The sequence below is a fragment of the Sorghum bicolor genome, chromosome 9 (assembly GCF_000003195.3).
Source record: "Sorghum bicolor cultivar BTx623 chromosome 9, Sorghum_bicolor_NCBIv3, whole genome shotgun sequence".
Taxonomy (NCBI): Eukaryota; Viridiplantae; Streptophyta; class Magnoliopsida; order Poales; family Poaceae; genus Sorghum; species Sorghum bicolor.
This window is the reverse complement of record NC_012878.2, coordinates 39,675,970-39,697,870: the sequence shown is the minus strand read 5'-3', so window position 1 is coordinate 39,697,870 and position 21,901 is coordinate 39,675,970.

Here is a 21,901-nt window from a genome sequence, read left to right as displayed (position 1 = left end):
GCGGAGTAAGTCTTGCGATGCTCTGATTTACTTTAGCAATGTTCCTTATACATGAATGAAGAGTCTTTTATGCTATACATGATCTTGTAGATAACTAGAGTAGATTGTGACTTAGTAGATAGTAGATAACTTAAAATCTATTCTCTAGCTAATCCGACGTCACCTTACATATATGAGGAGTAGTCTATTTTCTAATCGTTGTGTTATTTACCCATGAACTTATAATTTATTATCATTATCTTTATGGTTTACCCCCTGCCAAAGTAAGTGACTGTGTGACGAGTTCCTCATTAGTAATCATGTTCTTGCAAGTTTATCTCTAGTCTATGCCTTGATAGATTTTATCCTTATCTTTATCTCCATTTTTCTCCTAAGCAAAATTATAAATAACGATACCTGGAATACTTACTTGGTGAAATGCTACAATGAGGTGTTTTATCTGTGCGCTTGCGGATAGAAGAGATTATTTTCTAGAGAGCCTCTATATTTATAAATACCTTAGTACACTCTGGCACCATGCTGGGGATGACAACCTAGTATCTAAGTGGTGTTAGCTAGTCTCAACTGTGATAGAACCGCCCAATTTATAGAAGTTTAAGTATGACTGTCCCCGTTTAACACGTTGACACGCGCATACTCTCACTTATATAAACCCGGTAGTCTGCCGAGTGTCACGAAGGACCTCGGTAAATCAACTTTACACCAAGATCGCATGATTAAGCAAATACACATCACATACACGGAGATTTGCAGTGGAAATAATATTACAAAAGAGTTCACAAATAATAGTACATGTTTGGATTTTTCCAAATTGATTAGAAAACAACATAGCTTTCAAATGATTACAATAACATAAGTTCCAAATACATTGCTAGCATAAGTGACATCCTCCGGCAAAAGCATATAGATGAGAACATGATATGGAATCACCGAGCCCACCGGCGGTTAGCCAACATCCTTGGCAGGCTGAAGACTTCACCTGCAACATGGTGGGATAAACCCTGAGTACTCAAATGTACTCAGCTAGACTTACCCGACAGGAGAGAAATAAAAGACTCTCAAGGATATGCAAGGCTTTTTGGTGGAGTTGGTTGGATAGCATAACTTTGCCAAAAAGAGCATTACTATCATGAGTCCTTACTTTCAACCTTTTAGTCAATATTTTAGCATCACGTTCAATTAAGCTACCATAGCTAGATTTGCACCTATTCTATAGCAACCACATGATTAATAAGCATCACATTAATAACCATATTAGGTTTATCATGTAGCCATCATCATCATCATAACCATCAAGTTTCATTTAGTTTATCTACGTTGCCGCTGCTCGAGTCAAGTTCTCACTATCCGGGAGAGACGGCGATTCGAATCGATTCCTATCCAGCTGGAGGGGTATTCCTAGCACTTACCCAGGCATACTTAGCTAGAGTAGCTTGGATCACCTTTAGCACAACTCCGGACCAATTCGCGGGTCCATACGGCGCCGCAGCCCCAGGGACCGCCAATCTGCTAGGGTCAGGACTCTAACCTGACTCCTCGGTCTTACGCCATTGACTCCCCGCACATCCTTGCTACCAACCGGGGTGCGCACTTTAACCAGATCGGGGTATCCGGCCGGAGATGCACTCCTAGGCTTCGCGGTCGGATCGACTTATCCGGTCAGCTAAGTGGTAGGCATACGTTCAACATGACACAAGGACGTACAACGAATCGGTCCTTAACCGACACAGACGGGGATAGATTCACACCCAAGACCTCCATGCCTTGTTGCTTCACTATCGTCATCCCGCCCGGTCTCAAATTCATTATTAGCACATGGTTATTTCCACGATAGCAAATATAGCCAACCGTGATCAGGTATCCACCTATCTCTCGCAGGTGATAGGAAATCACCCGGCTTCTACCGAGCTAAGCATAGAACGTCTTCCTTATACTAGTAAGGGTTCAGGTAGTTTCATATAGTGGACAAGGTAGGAAATATGCACCAACGGTTTCATTCAACTCCTATCACCTAGTGCATCATACAAAGTTATATTCTTGTGCTTTTGTAAAAAGAAAGGGTAGGAGACTTAGAATGCTCCGGGGCTTGCCTGGAATCCGACACAAGTCAATTAAGTTAGCTTGCGCCATCTTGGCGACATCCAAGTTCGCAACACTTGTGTAGTCCTTCCATCATCCCGATAGGTCCACCATCATGTCCTTCACGTGGTTCATCTAGCATACCTAAATGAGATGCAAGATGCAATTGCATGAACATATAGAAGTGCAATAGACATCACACACAAAAAGCATGGCAAGAGCATGGTTACACTAAACATACTTAAGCACGTCTCATTGCTCAACTTAATGATTACACAACCACATGCTAAGTCAACAAGGAATGCAACTCTAAACATATTATACATGGTATACATGTTTCACAAGATTTCAGGTGTAATAACAAGGCCATTATCAAAGACATGAGTCACACCTAGCAATATACCAAGCAACAGCAATACAAGGAATCTGTTATTTTTAGGACTGTTAGCAGCAGCTGAGAAAATAAATCATAACTGGAGTTACACAACTCCAAAAGACATGAATTAAGACATTCTGAAAAGCTTAAGAAATTATCTACATTTGATATTTAGACATAAAAGCATGATTCTCAACTTAAGCTGGTAGAAATTATAAAGTTCCAGAATCTGTCCCTGACAAACAGAGAGCAGCCATTTCTGGAATTCAACTTTGAACAGACATAACTCACAAACCACAAGGCCAAATACTACCAAATTTTAACAGCAGCTAGGTAGGTGAATTATCTACAATTTTGCTATAAACAATATTCCGAGAAAACATCATTTACATATTGTAATCCAAACAGTTCCACAAACTGTCCAGAAACAACAATTGCAAACAATTAATTATTAACTTATGTTTCAAACATGCATTTGAGAAAAACCATTGTTACCAACAGTTTGCATATATCTAAAGAACACCAGAAAACATAGTGGTCATTACCAAATAAATTTATTTAATGCATTTCTTAATTTATTTGGATAATAAGGTGGATTAAAGAACCTATACCAAACATGCACAGTAAATTCTACAAAAATTACAGTAGCCTCTGACCACCATCAATGGACTACTGTATCAATTTCACTGCATTTGAATAAGCATAGCAATATCTATGAAAAAGACAATTTGCTATTGCAATTAACCATGTGAGAAGAAGATAAATGCACAAATCATATTTTCTTCAAACACATGACCATATTATTTGTCAACATGATACAACAATATCATATAACTGTACAGGACCAACATTTTCCATTTCCACATTTTTATTTTTAATTATAAACCATTTATCATTCCCCATGAAGACATCTCTGTTCAAAACATGGACAGAATCTGTCATGCCACATTAAACAGCTATAACTTGAGGTTTACATGTCCATAATTTGTGGTTGTGTACTTTTTAGAAAGCTTACGAAATTTGGAACAACTTTGTTATAAACATCTAGAGCTAAATCTACAACTAACAAGGTATTACATTACAAACAATGCAATCCAGTCTGGGTTTAGACAGAAACTGGAACAGTACTTTAAACCACTATAACTAAACATGTGCTTAACCAACAATTGTGCTATTTATCTTTTGAAAAGCTCATGAAAAGTACTAAAACTTATATATTTTCATCAAGGCATGATTCCCAACCTAACTGAGCCAAACAATACAAACATGCAGATCCACTCAGAATAGGAACAAAGCAACACATGGCATTTGTTATTTTTATAACTCTCAATCTGTCACGCCTAAATTGATGAAACTTTTACCAGACATCAAATAGTATATGCAAAGCATGCCACAATATTTTCACATTCATGTGAGCAATAATACAGTGGTTATAAAAAAGACAAATATAACAAGCAATTAAAACCGAACTGCACAAATCTATTTTTACCGCTAAAACTGCAAACTAAACCATGTCATATTATAGATCTACGGCATAGATAATTTCACAAGGATTCCAAAAAGTCCACGTTTGCTATTTTACGACTTTTCTACCAATTTCTATGCATTTCCAAAGTTTATCCATGAAATCTACAAAAACAACATAAAAGGAAACTAGATCTTGCACCGGGAATCTGGATTTCCCATGAATCACGCTATAACCCAGAAACACTATTTATATGAGTCTACGCTTCGCATCTGGAACCCTGAGTTGTTTCTTATTCTAACCCTAGGTCCTTTCTTCTTCCAGACTAACGAGCAGAGAGCCGGCAGACGTCCGACCTCGAGCTCAAGGCCGAATGGTCACCGGCTACGGCTGTGGAAGGCCTGCCCGCTCCTTGCCGCGGCCAACCGTGGCCACGCCAAGCTCCTGGCCGGCTGAGGCAGCAGCAGCAGGGGCAGAAGCTTGAGCTGGGGGGGGGAGGCTTGCCATGGCGGTGTTTGCTGAAGCTCCAAGCGAGGGAGATTGAATGAGGGAGTGGAGGAGGGTGTGGAGGGCGCTCTGGTGCTCGCCTTTGCGTGCAGAGAGGAGCAGGTGATAGGAGCAGGGGAGGTGGGTGGGTGGTGTCCATGCATGGTCGCCACGTCCAGAACACGTGTTGCCCTTGGACGCATTTCGCCGAGCACGTGGCGGGCAACGAAGTGGTCAGCGTGGGATGCCGATTTGGGCCGGATCTGGACTGAATTTGGACATGGACCAAAAACAAAGTTTTCTCTACTCTTGACACTCTCCAACTTTGATTAAGGTTCCATGGTCATTAGAGTTACAGATTAGTCGACAATTTGATGCCAATCTATGAGTGTCAACGAATTGATAGTGATTAGCAAAACTCAAAATTGATGACCAAAACGAAGTCAAACTGGTGTCATCTTTTGGCATGCTGTAGCCCACAATATGTGCTCCAACTTTTATTTTGGGACACAAGCAAGTTGTTTAGTAAAATTTGGAGAACGCGGAATGCCAACGTGATGAACTGCAAACCTAGACTTAGAAACTCTAAGTGCTGGAAATTATAGCAGATTCAATTTTGTGACTATTATTTGACATGCTTAGAAGATGATTCAGACTTAGTAACTTTAACATAGATTGTAGTATGCAAACTATAATAGAACTTTTACAAAAGGACCTTGTACTGGTTCAGTCTTATTTGGAAGATACAAGGCTCCCAACTAGGGTACCCGAAACTGAGCACCTCAGGACTTAGCCAAAATTCTGGAGTTCCAAAACAGCAGTGGATTGAATCTTGTAAGCTCAATATGATTAGGTTAGGGGCAAAACTAGCTCTTGACCATTAAACAAAGTTAGTTCTACAGAATCTAAACTACAACTTTCATTTAAGGTCAAACCTCACAACTAATATAGAAGTCAAACTTTCACTTTGGTCAAAGCAGCAACTTGATAAAGCTCAAACTAAGGTTTTAGGCTAATTGAAGCACTTTCTGGGCACAAGCTCAACATGAACCCTTCATGACTTTTGTTGTAGAGTTCATCTAGAGTCATTTTGGTAAGATTTCAAGGATTGGCTGATGACCCATGGTTCTATTCACTTAATGAGGTCATTTCAACAAGCATGTAACTTATCATGTCATGTGACCTTTTGATTCCGAACTTCTTGAACTTTTTGAGTGATCACTATAGGCAGTGATGGATGTGGAACACATGAGAGAGGTTCTATTAATGTCACCCAAGCATGCACTTTGAAAAGGTCATATATGTAAGCAAGGGTGCATTCTCCAAGTTTAACTTGAGGCTCACTTTCCTGGATTGACTTTATCATGATCATTACCACTTATCATGACAGGTTTGAGCTCAAAACCTAAGGTCTAACTCGTGGCAAACACCTGGGGTGTTACAACCCTCCCCCCTTAAAAGAATCTCGTCCCGAGATTCAGGGCGAAAGACTTCCAAGGGTAGAGAAGTATGTTATTCAACTTCCAACATTGGCGATAGCAGTCATCTACTTATCCCCGAGAATCAGAGATGCTAATTTGGTCAGGACACTCTCTGATACTTGTTCTTCGTAGTGAATTTTTGTCTAAAGAATTTCCTTCATTGACTTCCATGAAGCATTGTTACTTTGGGAGGAATTCAAGACAACACTATCACATGTACTTCATTCCTAATGTATGATGGATGGTTCGAAGCATAGTAAACTACTCATTACAATGTTTCCATCTTTGTTCACAAAGCTCGGAAAGTAGTGCTCTACCAAAATGGCTTGAGTACAACCTCCCGTAGGGGATGAGATCATGAACTAGATAAACATCCTATGAGTGTTATGAGAAACTAACTAACCAACAAACGGTGTCTATTTTGGTCATAAGGTCTAATCACTTAGATGCCAATTGATGGAATGCTACATAAGGTTCCATGTGTGCAGTTCTCTTTCTCTGATAACAACACTATATTATCTGAGTCTATCAAGTTAGCACTCACTATTCAAGGAATTTCATGGCCCCAAGTGTTAACAGTTACCTAGGTCGTATCAAATACAACCTCTTGGGTAAAAGGACATAGAAGATACCCAAGGCATGTTAGCATTGGATAAGTATTGCTATAGACGGATGATTGCAAGGTCTAGAGGACAACAAAAGTTGCAAGTATTCACCGAACTAGGGAAACAAGCTACTACCAAGCAAGTCAACTAAAATTTCCATCACTAAGTTGTTGCTTACTAAGTTGGGTCGGTTTGTACAGTAGCAAAATAGCTTGGTGAAACTACTTTTGACATTGCGGCTTCCTTTCTAGAATCAAACAACAGCTCTAAGATAATAAATCTAAGATTTGTTGTTTAACACCTTTCCAATTATTTTTGACTTGTAGAACTCCTAGTTTGCTCAACTATTGGTTGATGTGATAGGGTAACAGCTAGGCACCAAAGGTGAAAGGAGTCTTTTATTGGTCATCCTAAGGTTCATTTTGGTTCAGTTCAAGCAAACATCATGTGGCTAACCAAACAAAACAAAACCTTTGATAGCACCACACATATAATGATGCTAACCGAGAGTAGGGACATGCTTTTCTCTAGCTTGTGAATTAGATGTAGCATTTGGTACTATCTATGTGATTGTCCAAGATTGAATTGACTTGACAACACAGGGCCTAGAGAAGGAAATAGTATTTGCATCGTTTATCAACTTATTGTTTTCTTCGCATGAAACTATTTTATGAGACGTAGCCTTTAGGGATATCATGGAGTCGTTTTCAAGATAGTGACTAACCTTCCAACTGATAACTAATCAGTTGTCTCTCAACGCTAAAAAGTTACAAAACTTTTCTTCTTCGGTGGCAATAATTGTAGTTGATATATTTGTAGGCAGTCAAGTTCAAAGTCAGCCAAAAAGAGATCACAATAGAGATGGTTGATTATGACTGTGTGATCACCATGATCAAGATTTGGATCAATTCTTGTCTGACTGATAACTTGTCCAACTTTAAGTGTTGTGTGCCCTTTGGATTCAACAGTGGACGACAGAAGTTACTCACCAAACAACTGATACCGTTACACGGGTAACAAATAGAGTCTCTTGTCTACCACCTCTTGCAGTCTGTTAAGGTTTATGTCGGTAACCTATTCTTCAAAGGTTATCTTCTTAGCAACTTCAGAAGGAAGTCCTATTACATAAGTCTGATATAGATCCTTTGATTGAAGATAAGGAAAGATAACCAAGGATAAGCTCACGAGAAGATAACACAGTGGTGTAGTTTTATAATAGATCATGACTAGCAACCACGATACCAGCGCGTGCCGAGCAGCACAGTCTTGTGTGTGCACCCACAAGAGGCTCTCGGTTTCGTCACGGCACCATTAGTCATCAATCACGATGCTATTACCGATCTTACAACCAACGTGAAATCTCACATGACATAGGTAGGTCTTGCATGTACAAGGATCATGTGCAAGACAAAATTAAAGCAAGCAAAGATGACAACAAGATTTGGAGGTAACAAGTAGAAGGTTAAAGGATACGAACAAGACACAAGACATAGATGGATACGCCTTATGCCCATTTAGGTCATTACCCAATGATTAATTTTTGAGATGCGGTCATGTTGGGTAGGAACATGAGATCCAAGCTGATAAGCATCCCAAGATTTGGGGAGGTTGGAGATGAATTAAGCAAACTCCAAAGGTAAAAACACTACCCGATCAGAGATTAAATTTATAAGGTGCTACATGATTTGTAAAGCAAAAGATTCCAAGATTAGGCAGCAAAAGATTGCCTTACACAAGCTAAGTTTTGGGAGATGTAATCGGGAGGTCTAACATGGATTTGGTATGGTCTCCGTAACTATCAAGGAACAACTACAGTCAAAAGCTTTCTGTAGCGAGAACTTATCCTAGGCTAGTTGGCTAGACAAGGATATTTGCAAACGGGTGCAGGACAACTATGGTATATGCAAGCCTTTGAGGGTTTGGACATTGGTTTACATATCAAGCATAGGCATGGATGCTCCAACATTCAAAAACTAACAACCAAGTCTAAGCTAGGCTCCTAAGAGATGGAACCTAATTTGATACAACCAACACACAACATAACTTGAGCGTCATTCTAAGATAAAGCTATTTAACACTCGTGCTCATCGAGGACAAAACAAGAAACAACCAAGGCACAATCTAGACAACCAACGTCCACACAACATAACAGTTTTAAGCAAGTACTTGAGAAAACTCAAACAATCACGCTTAAACAACCATTACTAAGCACACAGCTTACATTTAACAAGCATTTATCTACAGCAATACACACAATTGTTCTACTTACAAGGATTATGATACCATATGTGCTACAAAGCAAGTGGACATGGCTCAGTCTTTTAGGGAGAAGATGATTTTGAGGTAGATAGTAAAAGGGCTCCAAAAGATTTTGGTACGGCTGCACTATCATGTAAATGGACATACCACAAGCAAGAGTTTAGCATTTAGGAAAACTCAGTGGAAAAAGGTTATCAAGCCTATAAAGCTAATTCAAAACTTAACAAGGTTAAAAAGAATATTAGTTAGCTCTGCCTAAACTAGGATAGAGATCTTGACATAAACTTTAGAAAATGATAACTAAAGTTCTATTGATCGAACAAACATGATCATTAATCTTATGTAAAACTGATCAAGTTACCTATAATTTTTTTTATCATCACCTTATGATGCTTCTACAGCTAACAAGCACAACAATACAAAGAAGACATCTATTCAGATTTTGACAGATTCTGTCATTCTACTTCACGAGCTCATAACATAAGATTTAGACCACCAAAAGTAGTGATCTAAGACATTTTGGAAACCTTAACAAAAGCACTACACTTCTTCTATTAACTCCAAGACATGATTCTGTATGCACACTAGTCAAACAAATTAAACATTCAGATCTGTTCAGAACACAATCAGGATCTGACAACAAACTTCAAAAATTCATAACTCCTGAACCATCAGGCCTTTGGTCATGAAATTTTTGGATAAACTAGATATAGAGGTTGGATACAACTTTGGTATTTACTATACTTACAGAAAATACCTTATTGTTATAAAAACACTACTAGAATACAAACTGCTCTAGCAGCCAAAATTCAACACACATATCAAGCAATGTTTTCCCTTGTTCTATTAGCAAGAGAGCACACACATGTATAACTCCAGTAGCTACAAACATTATTATCTAGACAAACAATAATTTAGTTTGGTGACAAGGAAGGATTAACGTAAGAATCATAATTGCTTAAGTGAGGTTAAAGCATTTGGAAACTCTTGCATGAGCAACATATTCACCACTTGGCTAAACAAGCGAACACTTACAAGTTCAAGCATATAGCCTCAACTATTTCTATTATAAGTACGTCAAATTTTTACTTGGTTAATTAAAATTAGAGACATCACAGAAAACATCCACATACATGTTCACCGACAAGCTTTAGTTTTCAAAGGATTGTAGTTTATACTACTACTAACTTAGCATTCCTATAGAAGCAAACATTTCAAGGCTAGACACATCACACACTACTTTCAAGCAAAACTATTCAAGTAGCATGGACTAAGACAAATTTTTGTATAGCTTCCCACAAGGAAAAGAATAGCATCACATCACTCATGAGTTACTTATCATTAGAACAAGAATGAGAGAAGAATAATTATGCATAATGCAACAATCATGCTGATGCATGCTTCGTCTGATTCGTCCTCACAAAATTGCCAGCCTAAGGTGGCAATCACGTTCTATGTCGGTGGCATAACACGTACTCTCTCGACATATAGCTAGTCGTCAACTACGTTCAATCTATGCATTCGTGGTTAGTGTACCTGCATAAGAGTTTCATTTCAGCCCAACCCAACAATAATATATGTGCAGAAATGAAAGTCTGGTCTCTAGGTTGAAAGCTAAATACTCCAATATATACTCCCGAATATATATTGCAGCATACTACCCATGTGAAGCACGCCCATGTATACACAGAGACATGTATACACGGTCATACCAACTAACCCACAATTAAGTATCTTCATATAGACATGTGTGTAACATGTAAATATTCCAGTAACCACATCTAACTCTCCCCTAGACCGACGGTTGGACGGTCATGCTCTCGCAACTCACATTCTTACCTTGAGCGTTGAGGCATATAGATCCATACATTACCACTCAAGCAAGTGGCATCCATACAATTTCACGCTGTATGGACAACGAAAGGAAAATTATTGCTTACCGTGGCGTAAAGGTATATGATCCATTCATTACCACTTAAGTAAGTGGCATCCATATATTGCACGTCGTATGGACGACGAAAGTAAAAGTTGCAATAAAGTAAACCCCCATAGTTAGTATGAGTTTATCTAAAGCCACCTAGTAGTCCTTAATTGCGCATAATTGGAGGTTGTCGCTAGCATAGTTTTTGTAAATTAGTTTTGACAAGTTTTGCCTGTAGCTAAAGTTTTAGTCAAAATAGGATTTTGAAAACCAAAACTTTGTTTTTAAAACAGTGTACCTAATAGTATTATACTTAATCTTGCTCCGATACCAGCTGTGACAGAACCGCCCAATTTATACAAGTTTAAGTACGACTGTCCTCGTTTAACACGTTGACACGCGCATACTCTCACTTATATAAACCCGGTAGTCTGCCGAGTGTCACGAAGGACCTCGGTAAATCAACTTTACACCAAGATCGCATGATTAAGCAAATACACATCACATACACGGAGATTTGCAGCGGAAATAATATTACAAAAGAGTTCACAAATAATAGTACATGTTTAGATTTTTCCAAATTGATTAGAAAACAACATAGCTTTCAAAGGATTACAATAACATAAGTTCCAAATACATTGCTAGCATAAGTGACATCCTCCGGCAAAAGCATATAGATGAGAACATAATATGGAATCACCGAGCCCACCGGCGGTTAGCCACCATCCTTGGTAGGCTGAAGACTTCACTTGCAACATGGTGGGATAAACCCTGAGTACTCAAATGTACTCAGCTAGACTTACCCGACAGGAGAGAAATAAAAGACTCTCAAGGATATGCAAGGCTTTTTGGTGGAGTTGGTTGGATAGCATAACTTTGCCAAAAAGAGCATTACTATCATGAGTCCTTACTTTTAACCTTTTAGTCAATATTTTAGCATCAAGTTCAGTTAAGCTACCATAGCTAGATTTGCACCTATTCTATAGCAACCACTTGATTAATAAGCATCACATTAATAACTATATCAGGTTTATCATGTAGCCATCATCATCATCATAACCATCAAGTTTCATTTAGTTTATCTACGTTGCCGCTGCTCGAGTCAAGTTCTCACTATCCGGGAGAGACGGCGATTCGAATCGATTCCTATCAAGCTGGAGGGGTATTCCTAGCACTCAACCAGGCATACTTAGCTAGAGTAGCTTGGATCACCTTTAGCACAACTCCGGACCAATTCGCGAGTCCGTACGACGCCGCACCCCTAGGGACCGCCAATCTGCCAGGGTCAGGACTCTAACCTGACTCCTCGGTCTTACGCCATTGACTCCCCGCACATCCTTGCTACCAACCGGGGTGCGCACTTTAACCAGATCGGGGTATCCGACAGGAGATGCACTCGTAGGCTTTGCGGTCGGAACGACTTATCCGGCCAGCTAAGTGGTAGGCATGCGTTCAACATGACACGAGGACGTACAGCGAATCGGTCCTTAACCGACACAGACGGGGATAGATTCACACCCAAGACCTCCATGCCGTGTTGCTTCACTATCGTCATCCCGTCCGGTCTCAAATTCATTATTAGCACATGGTTATTTCCATGATAGCAAATATAGCCAACCGTGATCAGGTATCCACCTATCTCTCGCAGGTGACAGGAAATCACCCGGCTTCTACCGAGCTAAGCATAGCTAAGCATAGAACGTCTTCCTTATACTAGTAAGGGTTCAGGTAGTTTCATATAGTGGACAAGGTAGGAAATATGCACCAACGGTTTCATTCAACTCCTATCTCCTAATGCATCATACAAAGTTATATTCTTGTGCTTTTGTAAAAAGAAAGGGTAGGAGACTTAGAATGCTCCGGGGCTTGCCTGGAATCCGACACAAGTCAATTAAGTTAGCTTGCGCCATCTTGACGACATCCAAGTTCGCAACACTTGTGTAGTCCTTCCATCATCCCGATAGGTCCACCATCATGTCCTTCACGTGGTTCATCTAGCGTACCTAAATGAGATGCAAGATGCAAGTGCATGAACATATAGAAGTGCAATAGACATCACACACAAAAAGCATGGCAAGAGCATGGTTACACTAAACATACTTAAGCACGTCTCATTGCTCAACTTAATTATTACACAACCACATGCTAAGTCAACAAGGAATGCAACACTAAACATATTAGACATGGCATACATGTTTCACAAGATTTCAGGTGTAATAACAAGGCCATTATCAAAGACATGAGTCACACCTAGCGATATACCAAGCAACAGCAATACAAGGAATCTGTTATTTTTAGGACTGTTAGCAGCAGCTGAGAAAATAAATCATAACTGGAGTTACACAACTCCAAAAGACATGAATTAAGACATTCTGAAAAGCTTAACAAATTATCTACATTTGATATTTAGACATAAAATCATGATTCTCAACTTAAGCTGGTAGAAATTATAAAGTTCCAGAATCTGTCCCTGACAAACAGAGAGCAGCCATTTCTAGAATTCAACTTTGAACAGACATAACTCACAAACCACAAGGCCAAATACTTCCAAATTTTAACAGCAGCTAGGTAGGTGAATTATCTACAACTTTGCTATAAACAAGATTCCGAGAAAACATCATTTACATATTGTAATCCAAACAGTTCCACAAACTGTCCAGAAACAACAATTGCAAACAATTAATTATTAACTTATGTTTCAAACATGCATTTGAGAAAAACCATTGTTACCAACAGTTTTCATATATCTAAATAACACCAGAAAACATAGTGGTCATTACCAAATAAATTTATTTAATGCATTTCTTAATTTATTTGGATAATAAGGTGGATTAAAGAACCTATACCAAACATGCACAGTAAATTCTACAAAAATTACAGTAGCCTCTGAACACCATCAATGGACTACTGTATCAATTTCACTGCATTTGAATAAGCATAGCAATATCTATGAAAAAGACAATTTGCTATTGCAATTAACCATGTGAGAAGAAGATAAATGCACAAATCATATTTTCTTCAAACACATGACCATATTATATGTCAACATGATACAACAATATCATATAACTGTACAGGACCAACATTTTCCATTTCCACATTTTTATTTTTAATTATAAACCATTTATCAATCCCCATGAAGACATCTCTCTTCAAAACATGGACAGAATCTGTCATGCCACATTAAACAGCTATAACTTGAGGTTTACATGTCCATAATTTGTGGTTGTGTACTTTTTAGAAAGCTTACGAAATTTGGAACAACTTTGTTATAAATATCTAGAGCTAAATCTACAACTAACAAGGTCTTACATTACAAACAATGCAATCCAGTCTGGGTTTAGACAGAAACTGGAACAGTATTTTAAACCACTATAACTAAACATGTGCTTAACCAACAATTGTGCTATTTATCTTTTTGAAAAGATCATGAAAAGTACTAAAACTTATATATTTTCATCCAGGCATGATTCCCAACCTAACTGAGCCAAACAATACAAACATGCAGATCCACTCAGAATAGGAACAAAGCAACACATGGAATTTGTTGTTTTTATAACTCTCAGTCTGTCATGCCTAAATTGATGAAACTTCTACCAGACATCAAATATTATATACAAAGCATTCCACAATATTTTCACATTTATGTGAGCAATAATACAGTGGTTATGAAAAAGACAAATATAACAAGCAATTAAAACCGAATATCACAAATCTATTTTTACCGCTAAAACTGCAAACTAAACCATGTCATATTATAGATCTACGGCATAGATAATTTCACAAGGATTCCAAAAAGTCCACATTTGCTATTTTACGACTTTTCTACCAATTTCTGTGCATTTCCAAAGTTATTCATGAAATCTGCAAAAACAACATAAAAGGAAACTAGATCTTGCACTGGGAACCTGGATTTCCCATGAATCACGCTATAACCCAGAAACACTATTTATATAGGTCTTCGCTTCGCATCTGGAACCCTGAGTTGTTTCTTATTCTAACCCTAGGTCCTTTCTTCTTCCAGACTAAGCCGGCAGACGTCCGACCTCGAGCTCAAGGCCGAATGGTCACCGGCTACAGCTGTGGAAGGCCTGCCCGCTCCTTGCCGCGGCCAACCATGGCCATGCCAAGCTCCTGGCCGGCTGAGGCAGCAGCAGCAGGGGCAGAAGCTTGAGCTGGGGGGGCTTGCCATGGCAGTGTTTGCTGAAGCTCCAAGCGAGGGAGATTGAATGAGGGAGTGGAGGAGGGTGTGGAGGGCGCTCTGGTGCTCGCCTTTGCGTGCAGAGAGGAGCAGGCGACAGGAGCAGGGGAGGTGGCTGGGTGGTGTCCATGCATGGTCGCCACGTCCAGAACACGTGTTGCCCTTGGACGCATTTCGCCGAGCACGTGGCGGGCAACGAAGTGGTCAGCGTGGGATGCCGATTTGGGCCGGATCTGGACTGAATTTGGACATGGACCAAAAACAAAGTTTTCTCTACTCTTGACACTCTCCAACTTTGATTAAGGTTCCATGGTCATTAGAGTTACAGATTAGTCGACAATTTGATGCCAATCTATGAGTGTCAACGAATTGATAGTGATTAGCAAAACTCAAAATTGATGACCAAAACGAAGTCAAACTGGTGTCATCTTTTGGCATGCTGTAGCCCACAATATGTGCTCCAACTTTTATTTTGGGACACAAGCAAGTTGTTTAGTAAAATTTGGAGAACGCGGAATGCCAACGTGATGAACTGCAAACCTAGACTTAGAAACTCTAAGTGCTGGAAATTATAGCAGATTCAATTTTGTGACTATTATTTGACATGCTTAGAAGATGATTCAGACTTAGTAACTTTAACATAGATTGTAGTATGCAAACTATAATAGAACTTTTACAAAAGGACCTTGTACTGGTTCAGTCTTATTTGGAAGATACAAGGCTCCCAACTAGGGTACCCGAAACTGAGCACCTCAGGACTTAGCCAAAATTCTGGAGTTCCAAAACAGCAGTGGATTGAATCTTGTAAGCTCAATATGATTAGGTTAGGGGCAAAACTAGCTCTTGACCATTAAACAAAGTTAGTTCTACAGAATCTAAACTACAACTTTCATTTAAGGTCAAACCTCACAACTAATATAGAAGTCAAACTTTCACTTTGGTCAAAGCAGCAACTTGATAAAGCTCAAGCTAAGGTTTTAGGCTAATTGAAGCACTTTCTGGGCACAAGCTCAACATGAACCCTTCATGACTTTTGTTGTAGAGTTCATCTAGAGTCATTTTGGTAAGATTTCAAGGATTGGCTGATGACCCATGGTTCTATTCACTTAATGAGGTCATTTCAACAAGCATGTAACTTATCATGTCATGTGACCTTTTGATTCCGAACTTCTTGAACTTTTTGAGTGATCACTATAGGCAGTGATGGATGTGGAACACATGAGAGAGGTTCTATTAATGTCACCCAAGCATGCACTTTGAAAAGGTCATATATGTAAGCAAGGGTGCATTCTCCAAGTTTAACTTGAGGCTCACTTTCCTGGATTGACTTTATCATGATCATTACCACTTATCATGACAGGTTTGAGCTCAAAACCTAAGGTCTAACTCGTGGCAAACACCTGGGGTGTTACAACCCTCCCCCCTTAAAAGAATCTCGTCCCGAGATTCAGGGCGAAAGACTTCCAAGGGTAGAGAAGTATGTTATTCAACTTCCAACATTGGCGATAGCAGTCATCTACTTATCCCCGAGAATCAGAGATGCTAATTTGGTCAGGACACTCTCTGATACTTGTTCTTCGTAGTGAATTTTTGTCTAAAGAATTTCCTTCATTGACTTCCATGAAGCATTGTTACTTTGGGAGGAATTCAAGACAACACTATCACATGTACTTCATTCCTAATGTATGATGGATGGTTCGAAGCATAGTAAACTACTCATTACAATGTTTCCATCTTTGTTCACAAAGCTCGGAAAGTAGTGCTCTACCAAAATGGCTTGAGTACAACCTCCCGTAGGGGATGAGATCATGAACTAGATAAACATCCTATGAGTGTTATGAGAAACTAACTAACCAACAAACGGTGTCTATTTTGGTCATAAGGTCTAATCACTTAGATGCCAATTGATGGAATGCTACATAAGGTTCCATGTGTGCAGTTCTCTTTCTCTGATAACAACACTATATTATCTGAGTCTATCAAGTTAGCACTCACTATTCAAGGAATTTCATGGCCCCAAGTGTTAACAGTTACCTAGGTCGTATCAAATACAACCTCTTGGGTAAAAGGACATAGAAGATACCCAAGGCATGTTAGCATTGGATAAGTATTGCTATAGACGGATGATTGCAAGGTCTAGAGGACAACAAAAGTTGCAAGTATTCACCGAACTAGGGAAACAAGCTACTACCAAGCAAGTCAACTAAAATTTCCATCACTAAGTAGTTGCTTACTAAGTTGGGTCGGTTTGTACAGTAGCAAAATAGCTTGGTGAAACTACTTTTGACATTGCGGCTTCCTTTCTAGGATCAAACAACAGCTCTAAGATAATAAATCTAAGATTTGTTGTTTAACACCTTTCCAATTATTTTTGACTTGTAGAACTCCTAGTTTGCTCAACTATTGGTTGATGTGATAGGGTAACAGCTAGGCACCAAAGGTGAAAGGAGTCTTTTATTGGTCATCCTAAGGTTCATTTTGGTTCAGTTCAAGCAAACATCATATGGCTCACTTTCCTGGATTGACTTTATCATGATCATTACCACTTATCATGACAGGTTTGAGCTCAAAACCTAAGGTCTAACTCATGGTAAACACCTGGGGTGTTACATCAACAATATTCATATCTGGTGGAGAAATAAATGCTAACAAATTTTATAAGTTAACAGGTGTCAACAATCACTATGGTCCAAGCTAGTCTTTCTATGGCAAAGCCCATGAAGATGCCAATGCGCATCTCCAACATTTCTTGGAAATATGCGACAGCTTTACCATTAACGGAATCCCACAAGAAGCTATCCGCCTTCGTCTCTTTCCTGTCTCTCTGCTAGGAAAAGCGAAGCAATGGTTCTATGCCAATCGCGATTCTATAGATACATGGGACAAGTGTTCCAACACTTTCCTTATTAAGTTCTTCCCTATGGGCAAGACCAATGCTCTTCGTAAGAAAATCTCTAGTTTTACACAACAAGCCGAGGAATCCATTCCCGATGCTTGGGAGAGAATGCAAGAGTATGTCGCTGCCTATCCGCACCATGAGATGGAAAGACTGGCTTTTGATCCAGAACTTCTATCATGGTCTAGTCCCATAAGATAGGAGCCATTCAGACACCACAGCTGGTGGTGCGTTTTTCTCTCTTGGTGCTGCAGATGCTAAAGCATTAATAGAGAAGATGGTGTCCAACCAAGGATGAAACGATGAACGACTACAGCCCCGCAAGAGAGGTATGCATTCTCTTAAAGAAGCTGACATGATTGTAGCCAAAATGGACGTATTGGCCAAGAAGCTGGAACAATATAAGAAGATGAGTGCTTAAGAAGCTGTTCAATCCCTAGATTCACAAATGACTTGCGAAGTCTATGGTGAATCTGGACATTCCAGCAATCACTACCCCCGAGACTCATGAAGATCTCAACTTCCTCAACAATGATAATGGTTTTCACCAACCAAATCAAGGATGGAATCATCGCTCCAATTCTCAAGGTAACACTTTTAATTCATTTCCTTGTTCTAATTTTCCTAATAATAACAACAACGAGTATCCAAGTTTAAAAGATATTGTTTATAGTTAAGATAGATTAACTGACAACTTAAATAAAAAGTTGCTTGCTAATGACAAGATACTTGAGAATATAAATGCTAAATTGGATGATTTCTCTTCTGCTATGAAAAATCAACTTAGCTTTAATAAGATGCTAGAAACCCAGTTAGCTAAAATTGCTTCTACTATACCATCTTTTGAATCTGGTAAAATTCCTGGTAAGCCTGAAAATATGGAGACCGCTAATCTTGTTGATATAAAGTATTTTAACTTTGGAGATCAAGATCTTCCTATTAAGAAAAGTGATCCTAGTAGTCCCATAATTGAATGTACTATTGGGCCTCATACTTTTAAAAATGTTGTTTATGATCTAGGATCGAGTGTTAATATAATGTCTGAGGAAATGTATAACACTATTCTATTCACCCATGGCCCCTGCTGCTGCTTATTTACAACTTGCTGATCAATCAACATGTTATATAGAAGGAATAGCTACTGATGTGTTAGTTCAAAGTAGAGGCTCTTACGTCCCTGCTGATTTATGATATTAGACATGGGAATAGTAAATATGTCCCTCTAATCATGGGACATCTCTTTCTTAATATTGTTAATGCTTGTATTTTCGTTGGTTCTGGAAAAATTCAAATGACTCTTGCTGGGAAAAGAGAAATATTTCCCTTTGCCCTTGGCCCTTTGTATGCAACTAACTTGCAGGCAAGGCAACCTGATGAAAAAGAAGCAAGAAACTTGAGGAAACCAGGTACCGACAGGAAAAGGGCCAAATCCAAGAACCCAAGATCAAGGAGAAGAGGATGGCATAAGAAGAAGGAACCCTCATCAACTTCCTTGTGTGTGTCTTACGACAAGGAGGAGGCCGTGTGGAAAGAGGAAGAAGAAGAAGATCCCCTCGAAGGGAAGCCGTCGAAAGATGAACCTCCGGATGAGGAAGAACCCCCATGGTTTTAAGGTATGTTTTACTCTCTCTGCATTTAAATTTTGCATTTTCATTCCACATTTTTGCCTTTAAATCGTGCACTGCACTTAGATTAGGTATGGATGATAAAAAAATAAATGATAAAAACAAAATAAAAATTTAAGTATGCAATTAAAAATAAATAAATAAATAAATATATTAATTTATTTATAATAATAATATAATAAAGAAATAAATAATAACAAAAAACAAAGTCCTTGAAACAATCATGAACGGACTTTATGTTATCCCATTTCGTTTCAAATAAAATACGAATAGCCTGAAGCTATATCATCAAGTAGTAGTTAGGTTTTCTCTTGTAATCGAATAAATAAAAACAAAGGATATCAGTCTGAGAGAAGAAGCTCTACGTCTAGCAACAAGCGAGCTTGGGGGAGGTCATCTCCCCACTAAGGTACGTTCTTATTATTGCTCCTTTACTTTCCTACCTTTACACTCATTGTTATATCTCAATAAGGACATGGTTAGCTTGATCATATATATTGTCATTTATTATGCTTAACCAAAAAGGTAATCCTGCTTTAATTCCTGTTGAACCCATGTTAATAAGTTGGAAATGAGGAATCATTGCTCTAAAAAATGATGCACAAGTCTGCTACGCAGTCCCTGCCACTATAGTTTTGGAGTGAATAAAGTTCGCTATAAATCTAAGTTTTGTGGGTTGCATATGCTTGATCTTAGTTATGCTTGGTAAATATTAGGAGTAGTAGAGTCAGAGTAAATCTTTTGACTTGCTTGAAGAAGAGTTAAGGTAAAGTCTAGAGTTTTATTTCAAGAAAATCACAAACCCTGCCAAAGTTCCTCTATGGTGCTATTTTTCTGTCCCACCACTAGCCATATATACACACTCATTAAATGGGAAGCCACCATAAAAAGCTCTTGTTAGTGTGAGTTTTGTTAGACCTTATTGATCTAAGTAGAGAAACTTGTCATGCCTTTTTGATCAAGATCCCACTTACACCTATCAATATTGCCTACTATCATTTTAGAAGTTTGCAACCACCAAATTATTGCTTATTCTCTACCCTAGAGATCTACAAAAGTATCCATATATCCCATTTCTAGCCCTATGCTATTTCTGCACTGGAAATATGCATCTGTCCTTTCCTTTTTACTCCATATAATTGAGACACACAAAAGATTCCTCAATAATTGGTCTTTAAAATGGGAGAAGGATATGGCTTGCTAAAAAAAGAAAGAAAAAGATCTCTTATATGAGGCATATAGCCCAAAAGAAATGTGAGGACACATTTCTGTCCTTATCATTTATCAAAAAAAAGTTATCCATAGCAACCATATCCCCCTTGAAGAGACATGGGGAAGTCACAAGGAGTATTTTTCCTTCATTCCTTTCTCACCTTTCATTAAACCAACCACCTTCACCATATCTTGATCATTTCTGCATGACCTGTTGCTCCTAGCGATCTAAGTGTCTAGCTTAACGATATACAGAACATAAGTTTGCTTAGTTTTTGCCTACCCATGGCTCCAGATATCATCCCATTAGATGTAGGTAATAAAGGTTATCACTTCTGGCCTTGGTGAGATTTACCGAACACCACTGAGTGAGCCATTTGAGGAACTAAAGCAAGCTTTGTTTTCCAAAATCTCAACACACTCCAGACATAGTCTTAGCTTAACTAAAGCAAGGTAAGGAGTTTCTGCCTATTGCTCTATCTTACTTTTTGCATAATTGTTGACGGTCCTTAATGCTCACATTTAACCGTCAACTAATCATGGAAAAGGACCTATATGCAACCAACATCCAAAATTAGGGTTTCATCTGATAGAATTCCACGAGTTTTGGTGTTTGTCTATTTCTGCAGGGGGTTATCAGGAAACATGGAGGAAAGGCCCACACGTCGAGTTTACAAAGAGATATTAACGTGTGCGCCAATTTTCTATCATCTAGAAGACTCCAGAAGCCACGGCAACGAACGGGAGGCCGAGCGGTCCCGGGGGCTGGGCGCCCGCCATCCCCCCTTGGGCGCCCACCCTGCCCTGGTGACCAATCAGGGCAGGTCTCACGGATCGTGATCCACCGCCTCTAATCTTCAAGAATAACCGTGCAATTAAGGTCGGTTTGATCCGACGGCCCATATTCATTTGGAGGGGCTATATAAGCAGGCCCCCTGGCCCCTGGAGGCATACCTCTTCTACAGAATCAAAGCTAGGGTTTCAATTATTCATCCAAGTAGAGAGGATCCCTCTAGTTCATCTAGTTCTAGTTCTAGTTAGTTCTAGTTGTAATCTAGAAAATAGGGAGAGAGAAGAGGAGAGCGGAGGAGGAGCCGGATCTGTCGGATCTTCCTCAACATTGTACTTTTGTAGCAACTGGTTCATTCTTCATCGTTCTCCAAGTTCTTCAATTCATAATTCCTGAGTTCTTTAATTACTTTTGTTTACAATCAAGTTATTTATTGGATTCCCACTTGCATCAAGTGCTCTAGTCTTTGAAACGCTAGAGTAGTAATTCATAGATTAGACATGGT